Source organism: Anas platyrhynchos, chromosome 13, assembly GCF_047663525.1.
Source record: "Anas platyrhynchos isolate ZD024472 breed Pekin duck chromosome 13, IASCAAS_PekinDuck_T2T, whole genome shotgun sequence".
Classification (NCBI taxonomy): domain Eukaryota; kingdom Metazoa; phylum Chordata; class Aves; order Anseriformes; family Anatidae; genus Anas; species Anas platyrhynchos.
Window position 1 is genome coordinate 16,858,585 of NC_092599.1, and position 13,306 is coordinate 16,871,890.

Genomic DNA, 13,306 nt, shown 5'->3' on the forward strand with positions numbered 1-13,306 from the left:
CAATTACCCAAAGCAAATCTTTGACCTCTGGTATTTCTGTCCACTATTAGCTATCATAGTTATCTAGTTTGCAGACATAATAAGCATCAAAGCCACCGAAAACTGAAGGTTGGCTTGAATAGTAGTTGCAGGTGTGTGAGCTGCTTAAGATAAAACACTGATGTAATAGTAAACAAGCATGTTACCAGAGAATTCTTTGTGAAGCAAGAAGGTGGAAAAAAATAATCTACTGTGCGATGTCGCAATGGGAGAAGATGTGATCTAAGCAGCTATGCACTGATTTATTGAAAAGGTAACAATGTTTGGAGAACACGGTAAAGGAGAGTGTAGTATTTTATTTCTTAGAAAGCCTCACTGGAGGAGTTCAATTCTGTTCAGCCATTATGTCCTTCGAGATTATTTTGACTTGCAGTGTGTTACTAAGCAAATTTGGAAGACTTTAATGTAGCATTCCTGGTGAAATCAGTAAATCCTATCTACTGCAATGATAGACCCCCTACTGCTTTGATTTACGGTCTACCATATGCTTGGTCTTTTTGTTTGTATCTTGTTCTGTTGCTTGTCATCAGATTTACAGAATCTTCCTGCGAGATCTGGGCTCCCATGGGTCAGAACAGTGCAGCAGAACTCCTCTGAGGAAATAGTACTTTTATTCTCTCATCTTAAACTTAGTATGTTTGATGGCAGTGAACAGCATTTGAAACTTATTAGCCCAGATACACAAAAACTATTTCAATTCTTTGGATTAGGATTTCATTTTTTGTCATTGCTTTTCACTTCTGTTCCAATCTGCATTTTGTGAATTACACCCAGAAACCTGTAACTGAAGTAACTTCTATAAATAATGAAGAATTATCCTGCAATGTCCCACATTTCAATCCATTATTCTCTAGTTATCAGTATCTCACTGTTACTATTACTCTTTATTTCATGTTTCAGCTGATAGACTGCAGATACTTTTTTTTTTTTTTTTTTTTTTTTTTTTTACTAATTTTAGTAGCCATCTTTTCTCTACTGTGAGTTTAACCAAGCATAAGCTTTCCCATTAGTGCTATATTTAGTTTCCTTGACTTCAGGGGCAATTCTTGCTATTTGTATGTTGCTTTATAGACAGAAGGCCAGCTAAGGGTACAGGAAAATTCTGGACTCAAGCTTTAAGTTTGTAGCTATTTGTTTTTTAGGATGTCTTCACTGACTTGGAAGCACAGAGTATTTCAATGTGAAAAGCCCTCTTGTGTGATTAATAACAATGCTCTATTATAAGTAAATCACAGATTAACGTTGAGATGGGTTGCTGTCTAAATAGAGAAGCAAAATTTAGAATGGGAGTTAACTACACTTGAAGTCAACTAGGTTTTTAAGGATCCTTCTAATCCATCTTAAAATTTATTTTAAAACTGAGCTTCATCAGATTCTCTTACTGCTCATTCTTGTACTTAATTGCAAGCTGCCCATCTCAAATGAAGGTGCAAGCAGTACTTGTATTTAGCATTTAGTATCGGTGTTAAACATTTGCAGATTTGTTTACACAGAGAAAATACAGTAATGTATTATTTTAGCTTTATGGGAGTTGCTTCTTGTGGCAACAAAGGCTGAGGTAACACTGTGGTAATGCAGTGAATTGTTGCCATGAGATTAATATGTTTTTGTTCCAGACAAAAGAAAATACTAGGAACAGATTTTTGGACTGGGAAAAAAAAAAAAAAAAAAAAAAAAAAAAAGCTACTTTCTAGTCAGAATATACAGATACACTCTTTGACATGAAAAACTGAAGGAAAAAAAAGTGTTACATTTCCAAGAACTGTGGTGACCTGTTCTTGTCCATAAAATCTCTGACAGATCCCCAGAGGGTTGTGACTGAAAAACCTGATTGATGCTGTGCGTGTGCAGCCTGGTACAGTCTTGTAAACCTGTCGGCTTTGGACAGTCTCCATTAAGCTCGGTAACTCAGCCCCGCAGAGAAGCAGCTGCCATAGGGGTGACAGAAAGGGTGCTGGGGAGAATCGGAATTAGAACAGGATTTTTTAGAATCTTTTTATCTCAAGGTCGGATTGCGTTTGCTTTTAACATTATAGAGAGGCTGAGCTTCATATCTGAGAGCCACAGGAGAAAACCATGGTGCTGCATTGGAAGAGCAATGCCTGGGTTATGTAACTTTAAAAATTGTGAACTACTTTTGAGTATTGTACAGTATAGCATAGCTGGAATGCTCCAGGATCTAGGCACTATGGTGATATATATGATAATAACTGTAATGATTCCCCGTACTCAGCTTTTATGATGCAGATTCAATCCTCTGGTATTGGCACCGTTGAGGGGAGAGGGCATTCTCTGCAATGTTAATGGTCCGTGCTATAATAAATACTCCCTTTCAAATTAAATTGAAAATAGAGCTGATAGCAACTCAGATTTGAAGAACGTGTTCTGAATAACAAGTGAAGGCAAGAGTGTAAAATCAATAGGAAATGAATTCTCTGCAGGTTCTCCAGCCCACGCTGCATGGCACTACCATGCGCCGAACCCAAGTTCAAGTATTTCTCTGTCTATTCCTCTGCAGGTTTAATGCACATCCTACACATAATACTTACTTCCACCACTTTCATATGGAGAATAAGTAATTTACAAATTCTTTAAGTCTCATCCTCAGAATTAATTTTATTGATTTATATAGAATAGAAAATGTCTTCATTCTCCCATTCTGACTGCCCTCAACAGAAGTTAACATACAACTATAAAAGATATTACAGCATTAGAAATGAATCTCATTAACATCATTTTTTGCAGTCCACCACCGCAAAAACAGCAGTTTTCATGTTTCACATGAAACATTCTGTCTTCAGGCTTCAATAATTCCCAGAAAACTGTTGAGCTTTGAAGTAATCCCTTGAACGTTGAGTTATTCTGATCAAAAGAAAGAACTATTTCTAAGAATTGTAAATTTCTTTGATTTTTCTGATTATTTTTTTCCTTTCCTTATACACCCCTACCTCCCAACCCGCCCTTTTTTTTACCTGCTGTGGGTGGGATTTTGTTTTTGGTGTTTTGTTTATGGAAGCTGGATTATCACAAATAAATAAATTAGACTATTAGCTTAAGTACTTATTCAGGAGAACTTCTTCTCCTGTAAAATTTCATGCCCAATAGCAGTGCAGGTGGTAATAAATGTGGTGATTAAATGTTAATTAAAAAAATGCTTTTTCATTATTTTTCTCTTGGCTTAAATGTGGTTGCAGAAAAACTTGACAGAGTAATCTAGTTTTAAGTCTTTGGGAATAATACTTGAATATTTTCTACCACAAAATTCATGAAGTTATCTAACTTGAGGATAAGAAAAACAACCAAGTTCATCAAGTTATTTTTCCACTGAACTATTACCCTTTTCCATATCCATCAATTCCTGCAAATGATCCACAATATTTTGCAGGAGCACTGTATCTTCTGGTAGCATAGATAAGCAAAATGCACATCACAAATACTACTCTGGAGATGGGAATTCAGTATTTCCCCAATAAATTCACAGAATGTGTTACAGAAGTACAGTCAGAAGCATGCCAAAGAAAATGGACTGGGAAGCTGGTTTAAGTAAGGGCCGCGGACAGCAGCTGAGGAGACCTGTCTGTTCTCAATTCACTGTCCTAAACCAGACAAAGTTGGCTCTGGAAGAAACACTACAGCAAACTGGGAAGAGGGCTGGGCAAGCCTTTGGGGAAATCATATCAAAGAAGTATGAGGCAAATTTAATAGCACTTACTTGTAGGTTAAATCAAGAAGAGGAAGGGAAATAAAAGCAGGATGTAATTATGCCGCAATTATACAAAACTGCTTGAATTAATTATGAAGGCCCTTACTTATGGCTGCAATTGATGACACCTGGACGCTGTAGCAGGCTCAAATGGTTTTCTGCTGTAAATTTTACAAATGCATAGGTGCAACCAGAGGTGCAGCTAAAGGACAACAGAAGAAACTGCTTCCATAGCAAGACTCCTTCCATACCTGGGGGAATTTAATGTGATGGTTGTCTGTCAAGTTGCTGTGCCCCAAGGAGGGTGGTGCACAATATAACGCACTCAGCTTTTTTCCCCGGATGATGTTCTGGCACACGCTGAAAAACTTTAAACGTAAACTGATATGTTTAGCATTTTAAATACTTCTAGCTGCCACTGCAGCATTAACTCGGAGAAAGGGAGTTTTCCCTGGACATAGGATAAGTTCACTGATGGCTTTGAATTGTTATGGGGTAGAATCAGTGAAGCCGTGTTGCAACATGTGGATTTGCAAGTGGCATTCAAATACAGAGGTCTGGTATTATTTGCAGAGTTAAATAGTGAGTGTACATGTCCCTGTGGGTGGATGAGACAGAAGCAGTGAAAATAAGAGAAACAAAGGTAAAAACGACACAGTCGCTTCAGGGGGAAAACACATACAACTCAGAGCACTAATTAAAGAACACGAGCTTCAAATTTAGTGCTAAGAGGAAAGAGATCATGATGTTGGATGAGGAATATTGCCTTCCATCCTCTCCCACCACCCCCAATAGTCTCAGGAAAACACAGCTGAAGACAGATAAACAGGACAGTATCAAAGAAATTCTATAAATGCTTTCTCTCTTTTTAGAAGAGTGTTAGACCCCAGGCCAACTATCCTCTGCTTTATGGGGCAGAATATAGATACTTGCAATGCAATCGTATTTTTCATTGCTGCATGTATTTATGTCCAGTGATTTGCTATGATGGTTACAGTTAGAAACAGAAAGCTCAGACATGCTCATGGATTTATACGTCACAGTCTTAAAAGTGCTGTGCTCTACCCTTGCCTGTTCCACATGAGAATTCAGAGGTGATATCAATTCATTCCAAGTTATTCCAAGAGATAATTTGCAATTGATTTTTCAGTGCTCAGATTAGCCACATAGTGTCACCCTAGACCATCAAAAAGTTTAATAAAAGGCATTCTGCCTAATCATTAGCTTTGAGAAGCTGTACTAGAAATAGTCTAGAGAAATGTTCCTACTTCCTAATAAATTAACAAGCTTCTCAGGGGGATCTATTTCATCCTGTGTGACATGTCGTTAGCCAGAATCCTGATGTCTTCAGGTGTTTCTGAAATTCTGGGAGAGATGTCTCCATACTCTATGCCAATCAACACCAACAAAACGTATTTTAGTTGTTCTTTTCTGCTTCAGATCTTGTCCTCTGTAATTTTCATATTTGGAGAGAAAATGCTAACACTAGTGTTTTAGATTTTTAGCAATGACATACAAAAAGCATTTTTTTGTGAGTTTTTGAAATATAATTTTGATTTTGATAGCAAACATATGTTTCAGAAAAAGCCTAAGTATTTAAATTTATTCCCCTCAGGAACTCTAGGGATGCTTCAAATGAAGCAAAGCAAGATCTGTTATTTCACTTTATCTTTGTTTTCTGAAGGTGGATGGAACAGAAATTGGTTTGTATTCCAGAGTTTGCATTTGCCCCATATGGCTTTGGTTTCAGATGAAATATTTAAATCTAGATAATACAAATTATTGGAAGAATCATCATTTTCAAAATTTTTTTTTTTTTTTAAACACAAAGCAAAATTATAAAGTATCTTTGATATCCAAAAGAAAAGATGTAAGTGCAAAATATGAGGAAACTTTGCTCTAAAACCATAAAGTCTTTAAAATCTAACTGCAAGGTTATGGACATCTGGATGTGGAATGAATTGAGATTCAAAGCCTATTCTCCATCTCCACAGCAGACACATAATAAAAAAATAATTACAGATTCCACTAACAACTAAATTTACCATGAGCAATAAGTACTAATATTAAAGTTAACTAGTCCATAATAAATAACACCTAAGGCATTCTTGATAGCCACAGTTAACAGCAATCACTAGGTAATTTAAGGTGGTGTTCTTGACCCTATTTCCTCTGTTATGTCTACTAAATTAATAAGATTAAACTATCACTATAGTCTGTCGGGTTTTTCTTTCTTTTTCTAGAATTCTAGAACAGAGGTTTGTCTGGAGCTTTTTTTCGCACACAGACCCATATACCTCAAGTCTAACACAGCGATTCTATTTATTAAACTCTTGCTATTTAACACTGCAGTGAACAATTCATCGCTGTGAGTCTCTATCAGAATACAAAGCAAGGTGACAATTTAGAAGTGAATAGAGACTTCACCAAGCTGCAGCTTGCATTTTGGACAAGTTCGAATAATAAATGCATATATTAAATATACATATATTAAAATAAATTAGTTAAGGTTAAATCTCACTCAGGACTTCCAGAGTATGGGTAATGATGGATGTACAATTATATTGTACATCAAAATACTTCCAAGTACACTTCAAAATTCAGGGTCTTGCTTAATGTTCCTTAATTATTGTCCATATACAAAAGGAAAGAGTGAAAACATCTCAATTCTCTCAATTCAGATGGACAGTTAATGAAAACTGTTACGCTGTTTTTTTGTTTTGTTTTTTTAGGAAAGGTTAGTGAGATAATGATGTCATGGAAATATGAAGTTACCTAAATTCTGTGTTTTTTGTTTGTTTTGTTTTTGTTTTTTGGCTGGTTTCCCTTTGAAAAAGAATAATAGAGATTATAGCTAGACTTCTTTCAGCAATAGAACTACTGTTGTCATGAATAAGTAATTGTGCTACCATTTTTATATTACCATTTCTTTTATAACTGCTCCTAAAAATTGCAAAAGATGACAATGCCACAAGGCAGAAAAATAGACAGCTACTTAGCTGCTGAACTGTGCTGCAAACAAAACTGAAACAATAATTTTTAGCCTGTCCAAGAGGTTCTGCAATTAATTGTTCAAAAGCCTGCTGCAAAATTCAGATTTACTATGTCCTTTATCTTCTTCCTTTGGGAGCAGCTTGTGGAAGTGGCTGGAAGAGGAATGTGAGGATTTTGCAGGCTGGTTTTGTTGTTTGTTTTGTTTAGTGTGTGGCTTGGTTTTTTATTTGTCATTTTTTGCTTTGTTTTGAGGTATTGGACTCTCTGTTCCCTCGGATGGGACGTTGATGGTGAAAGAAAATAGCATATGTTCTGAGTTTGTGATTGCAAGGGCAAAAGTCTTTTGAATGGTGGTTAACTGCACTAAATCATAAACAAGATATTCTTGAATTCTGTTGGAGTGCATGGAGTTCAACTTTGAAAAACATACTTGCCTGGAAAAACAGAAGAGCTGCAAATGATCATTAAGAGTTTCTTATCTCCCTTTACTTTCTGGCAATGCGCCCAATTTTTTTGGTCATCTGCCTCTACTTCTATTCTCCACTCCTGTCCAAGCAGCCCTCCTTTGTACCATGGCTCACCCCAGAACTCACAGCTTCTCCTTGCCTCCATTCCTCTTCTACTCTGCTCTTGGTTACTCCCTGACCTTCCCACCAGAACCTTTTCTTCAGGGGCTGGGCTGCTGCTGAAAATGACAGTGACAAAGTCTTTTAGTAAATCCTAACCACAGCGAAATTGCTGGGAACAGTGGGAGCAAAGCCAAAAGGTAGTCTGAGAGAGGTTCAGGAATCTCTGTAGGAACCCAGAGAGTACCCAGGAATTGTACCCTTATTTTTGCCTCCTGGCTGCAGAGCCTTCCTTCAAGTATATCCTTACATTCTTCCAATCCTATATACTCAAAGCAAATAAACTGCAGTTACATAAGTTTTATATTTTATATTAAAATATACTTTTAATATAATTCTGGATTATATATTAATATAACTGTGGATTGGATAATTGTGGATTCCATGTCTGAGAGTTTATGGCTTAGGTACAGCAGAGAACAAGCTATTGATTTCACCTAAAAATTAATTAACATTCTTAAAACATGAAAGAGGGAAACTTGAGCATGTAGATTTCTAATAACTAGAAGCATGCATGTCCTGAAAGCAGTTCAGAAATCCCACATAAATTAAGATCCGAGATGTCATAGAAATGTCATATGCAAGCAATAAATATAATCAATTACCAGAAGTTGAGCTTCAAACAACATGAAATCAGTTACCTTCTATAAATTTGACCCACACTCACAACATCTGGCAGGATTGTATTGCTTACAGAGAAAGATTTCAGGATGTGTTTAGGTTAAATTAAATGAACCAGCTTTAGTAATAATCTAAGTTTCCGTCACTGTTCATTCTGACAAATTAAGTATATACAATAAACATCTATTTTTGTTTTCCTACATTTCAGTATCTAAAAAACAAGAAGGGAGTTTGTTAGTTTTCCCTTTGATTCCATTTTATTGTCTGTTGGCCTTTCCTAAATTGCTGGAGTACTCAACCTCTTGTATGCAGATTGATTTGTTTTGGTTCTTTTGTAGCTTGCCCAGCCAAGCAGATTGAGCAACCATGATCTGTGATTAATATACACAGCAAAAAGGCTCATCTAGTTAAAAATAATAATAATAATTATAAAAAAAAACCCTCACTATTGGAGTACATTTTTTAAAAACGACTCTTAAAATTACTTTTCCTAAATAGTTGGACCTACCCAAATTGTTGTTTTGTATGAATAATAAAATGTTATCCTCCTTCCCTCTCTTTTTTTTATTTATACATAAGCTACCCTTCTAAGAGATTGATGAACAACATTTGTGAGTAATAGGAGGAACTCCTGGAAATTATCTACTGTGATTAAAACATACTGGATGAACATATACAGACATAAACAGAATGAAGAATAAGATATCCTGTATGTGTTTCTTTTAGTGTTTAATGAAAACAAGGCAATCTGAGCATTTCTGTTCATATCTACAAAACAGCATAGCAGGACTAGTGTTTGCAGAACTCAGCAGTTCATGTCTGCAGTATATTCAGTTTGAGTAGGACTGGGAAGTTATCAAAGTCCCCAGTTTACTGGTGGCAACTAACCAGCAGCTCTTGTGAATCCCATCACAGCCAATGTACAAGAGGAAAGGAAGCATTAAATCTGGAATAATTAGGATATGACTTATTCAGTTTATTTGATAGGTACAAGTAGAACAGAAACTACCTTAAAAATGGTTGAGGGAGTGGTGGTGGTTACAATTCCTTTAAGAAGGATCAAGGATGAGTTATGGTATTTTTAGTTTAAGGGGAAAAAGGGGGAAACAACAAAAACTGGATTAACAGTTTTCTGGCAAGACATATGTCCAAACGTTGTATGCTTCTAAAGGGAAGATTACTTTGGAGTGCTGTTTACCTGCCATGTTGTCCATGCTCTTTCTGTGGTTTGGAAGTAATCCACATTCAGTATATCTTTCAGAATTGGGTAGTCTAGAGATCATTCAAGGATAATCTTTTTGATGGAGAGTTTTTGCAAAACAAAAATGGGGATAGTTTACTGTTGGCAATATCATTGTAAAGCTGACTAATTCTATTGTTGTCAGTACTGGAAAAGGATATATTCAGTATTTAATGAAATTGATAAGCTCCTAAGTACAAAAATCATGTTTTGGAATGTTTAGTCCTGCAACTTTTTTTTTTGTTTGTTTGTTTGATGCTTAGTATGTCTCACCTGTGATAACAGATCCTTAGGAAGGTGCTTTGTACTTGCTGAGTTTGAACTGTCTAGGTAATTGGATATCAGAAGGAAGGGGAAAGACAAAGCAAAACACATGCCTTAGAGGAAAGGGATTTTTAAACTTAATCAAGTTCAGTCCTTACTGTATTACATCCATGATTAAGATTTTCTAAAGGATTTTTTTTTAATCTTGCACAGCATACAGTTAAAATGATGTTAGCATCATTCTAGTTCTCCGTGGAATTATCAACCCGCAAGTAACTATTTTGAGTTTATAAGCAGAATAAAAGCTGCATAAATTTCAAGGTTTGAAGAGTTTTCTGATTTCCATTCCACTGCATAAAACCATTTTCCATTTTTATTCTCACATTCAACTTCCAGTAAAACCAGATGAAAAAGGTTAGACTAATATTTCTGTCTAAAACCTTCACAAAAAATGTTCTAATTTTTATGCATTTTCTCTGCTTATGAACAGAACATAATAAAGCAGGAATTTCTCTATAAAATACATTATAATCTTCATCACAGAGGCTTTAAATTAGACAAAGAACTTGTTGAGGAGCTCTTTTCTCAGAGTAAAAGGATACTTAATTAGATGGCCTACTTGGATCCAGATTCAAGCACACATCTTTACTGAGAATGACAGATGAAGTGTGTTTAAAGTAGGTTACATGCTGAAGTATTGTGACTTTAATGTCCTAGAGCACAGATATAATTCTCTTCTTTCTTGACTGCCAGTTAATAAGGACCTCTTAATATTGACTACAATATCAGCATTCAAATTGGAGATAAGCCAGGAAATATTTGCAGTAATGTGATATACAGTAACAGTGGAAATTCAGTCTAAGACTTGGCAGATATTACCTTCTTTAATAGCCACATGTGCAGTATTCATTTTCCTTAGAGTAAGGGGGGAAAAAACAAAACAAACAACAACAAAAAAACCACAGCACACCAAATTTAAGTCTAAATGTTACAAGTATTGAAAAATACAAAGCAAAGCTGCCTAAATGCTGCACAGTTTTTGCTTGACTTTAACATGAAGAAGTGATGTTCCTTCTCATTAATTGTGCAAACTTAACCAACCAGCTTAAGTCCGGTGAAATTCCTGCTGCTAAAAAACACATGATGAGGAAGCATTTTCCTAAAGGCAGAAGGTGTGTGCATGGGGGGAACTAAAACTGAGTCATTTAAAACAAAAAACAACTCTTCTAGGAAAACTAAACAAGGACTTGTTTAAGTAAAACCTTTTAAGTAAAAACATATTTAATATAAACCATCTTTAAATAGATACAGTATTACCTTCACAGCTGTAAATATGTCATTAACCTGGCTCATGAGTTCCAGTCAATTCATGTCAGAGTATTGTAATGGGCTATTGGAGATGTTTTAATTATCATCATTTTATGCTGGTGAGAATCTTCTTATGACATACTTCTGATTTTACAGCTAAACATAGAAGTGAGCTTTCTTTGTACTGCAATACACATACAGGCACAAGCCTCCTTTTCCCTTGGGGGCAAAACACAAATGCTGTCTGGGTGGAAACTGCCTTAAGACAACACTCACATGGAGAAGGAAGACGTTCTGGTTTCTGTCTTTCTCTGCACAGAAAAGAAGAAAAATCCCAGTTCTTAGTCTGAAAGTTACCTTCTACTTCTCATGTTGGTGCTTCAGTGATCTTCTGAATATCAGTTTCTAGGCTGTAAACACACCCTTTGTTAAAACAGGTGAGCGCCTGGATACCTCAGAGCCCTCCTACAAATGCTCCTAACAACAAAAGTTATAAATTTGCCTCTTTTCAGGTTTATAAGCTTATTAAAGTTTATTTGCAGTTTAAATTTATTTCTGTTTGAGTGGGCTTCTTCACCTTAATTACAGTTTACTTTGATACTCTGTGGAGAAGTTAACAATGTCATTTATTGTGCTAGGGATCACAGAATTGTAGGGGTTGGAAGGGACCTTAAGAGATCATTGGGTCCAACCCCCCTGCCAAAGCAGGTTCCCTAGAGCAGGCTGCCCAGGTAGGTGTCCAGATGGGCCTTGAATATCTCCAGGAAAGGAGACTCCACAACCTCCCTGGGCAGCCTGTTCCAGTGCTCCGTCACCTTCACTGTGAAGAAGTTATTTTGCATATTGGTGCAGAACTTCCTGTGCTCCACCTTGTGGCCATTGTCCCTTGTCCTGTCCCCAGAAACCATTGAAAAGAGGTTGGCCAAATCCCTCTGTCTCCCACACTTCAGGTGTTTGTAAACATTGATACGATCCCCCCTCAGTCTTCTTTTCTCCAGGCTGCACAGACCCAGGTCTCTCAGCCTTTACTCGTAGGTGAGATGCTCCAGGCCCTGTATCATCTTTGTGGCCCTCTGCTGGACTCTTTCCAGGAGATCCCTGTCTTTCTTGTACCGGGCAGCCCAGAACTGGACACAGTACTCCGGGTGAGGCCTGACCAGGGCAGAGTAGAGGGGGAGGATCACCTCCCTTGACCTGCTGGCCATACTACTTTTAATGCACACCAGATGGGATGCTCATACAAGGCTTAAAAAAAGCTTACATTATTTGTTTCTGATGTACTAAAGTTTTCATTTAATTCAACAGGCAATTTACCCATCTTAATTACTGAAAAGCTACAATTTTAACACTGTAAAAAACACATCCTGAGTTAGATTCCAGGGCTGAAGGAATCAGGCACAAGAGCTGCTGCTTTAGTGGTTAGCTTACTAGCAAACGGGAAAAGGATACCCTTCAATTGCTGTTATGTTGAGATGTTTTCTCTAAATACTGTAAATGCTTTTCTCTTCATTGTAGTGATGCACACTAACTGATAGGTCAAAGTAACATCTCCTTCATGGGCATCAACCTTTCTATCCAGTTTATTTGTACCTTTTCAGTATTACAACATTGCTACACTAGTTGCAAGATCTTGGTGATCTAGACATGTTTGCTGAACAGGCAAGAAGCAGAAGAATTTGAATAGTCATTTTCAGATACTTTTTTTTTTCTTTTTTTTTTCTTTTTTATTTTTTAATAATGACTCCGATATAATGCAAATTATCCTATAAATAATGTGAAGAATTGAAAATCAAAATATCATCTAGGGACTGTAGTTGTATAACATCTTTGCTCCCTTATAAACTGAGGCAATTCCACTCCAAATATAAATAAATTGTTTGTGTCACTGTTAAATATATTTTAATATATTTTATTTAAACATAGATGAACAAGCCCTTCTATATGCATCGTATATTAACAATTATATGTTTGTAAATAAAAGGCAATGCCAATCAAGTGCAGCAAATCATATCAGATTTATGTCTTAGAAAACTCTCTGAAGGAAAATAACCACCTCACGGTTGATCACAGACAAGTATGTGCTCAGTATCATAGCTGTTTCCTTAGAAACAAGGACTCACGTGATGTCCTGTGCTAGTGGAGCATGCTCAATGCATAAATAAAGCAGGCTAATTTTTCTTCTTTTGTTCTGAAATCTACCCCAGATTTCCTGCTGTCAACCACAGCAGAGAGAGCTGCTTAATTTGCCTCATATGTAAGAGCACGATACAGGTGATTGGCAGTGTTGTGTACCGCTAATGCTAAAATCTTGATTAACATGGAACAAAACAACATGCACTTTTCCTGTGGGAAAGTTCAGCCTCCCTGCATGTAGACTTTCAAAAGAAATCTCAGCAAAGTGATTTTCAACCAGTTAGAAGGGAAAATTAGCCAAATGACAGATCACAGCAGCAAGCTATTATCTGTCAAAACAGATTAGCTAGAATTTTTCTCTATCATTTCAACTCTGTT

General features: G+C 36.5%; 1 protein-coding gene across 1 annotated transcript in view; it reads left to right on the top strand.

Moving 5' to 3' along the window:
- Nucleotides 1-205: 205 nt before the first annotated feature.
- The window catches only part of SLC6A11 (solute carrier family 6 member 11), a 151,716-nt gene continuing 138,615 nt past the window's right edge, over nucleotides 206-13,306 (top strand). Inside the window, exon 1 of the mRNA XM_027467744.3 lies at nucleotides 206-292. The gene's annotated coding sequence lies outside the window, so the exon portion shown is untranslated. The remainder of the gene's footprint in view (nucleotides 293-13,306) is intronic.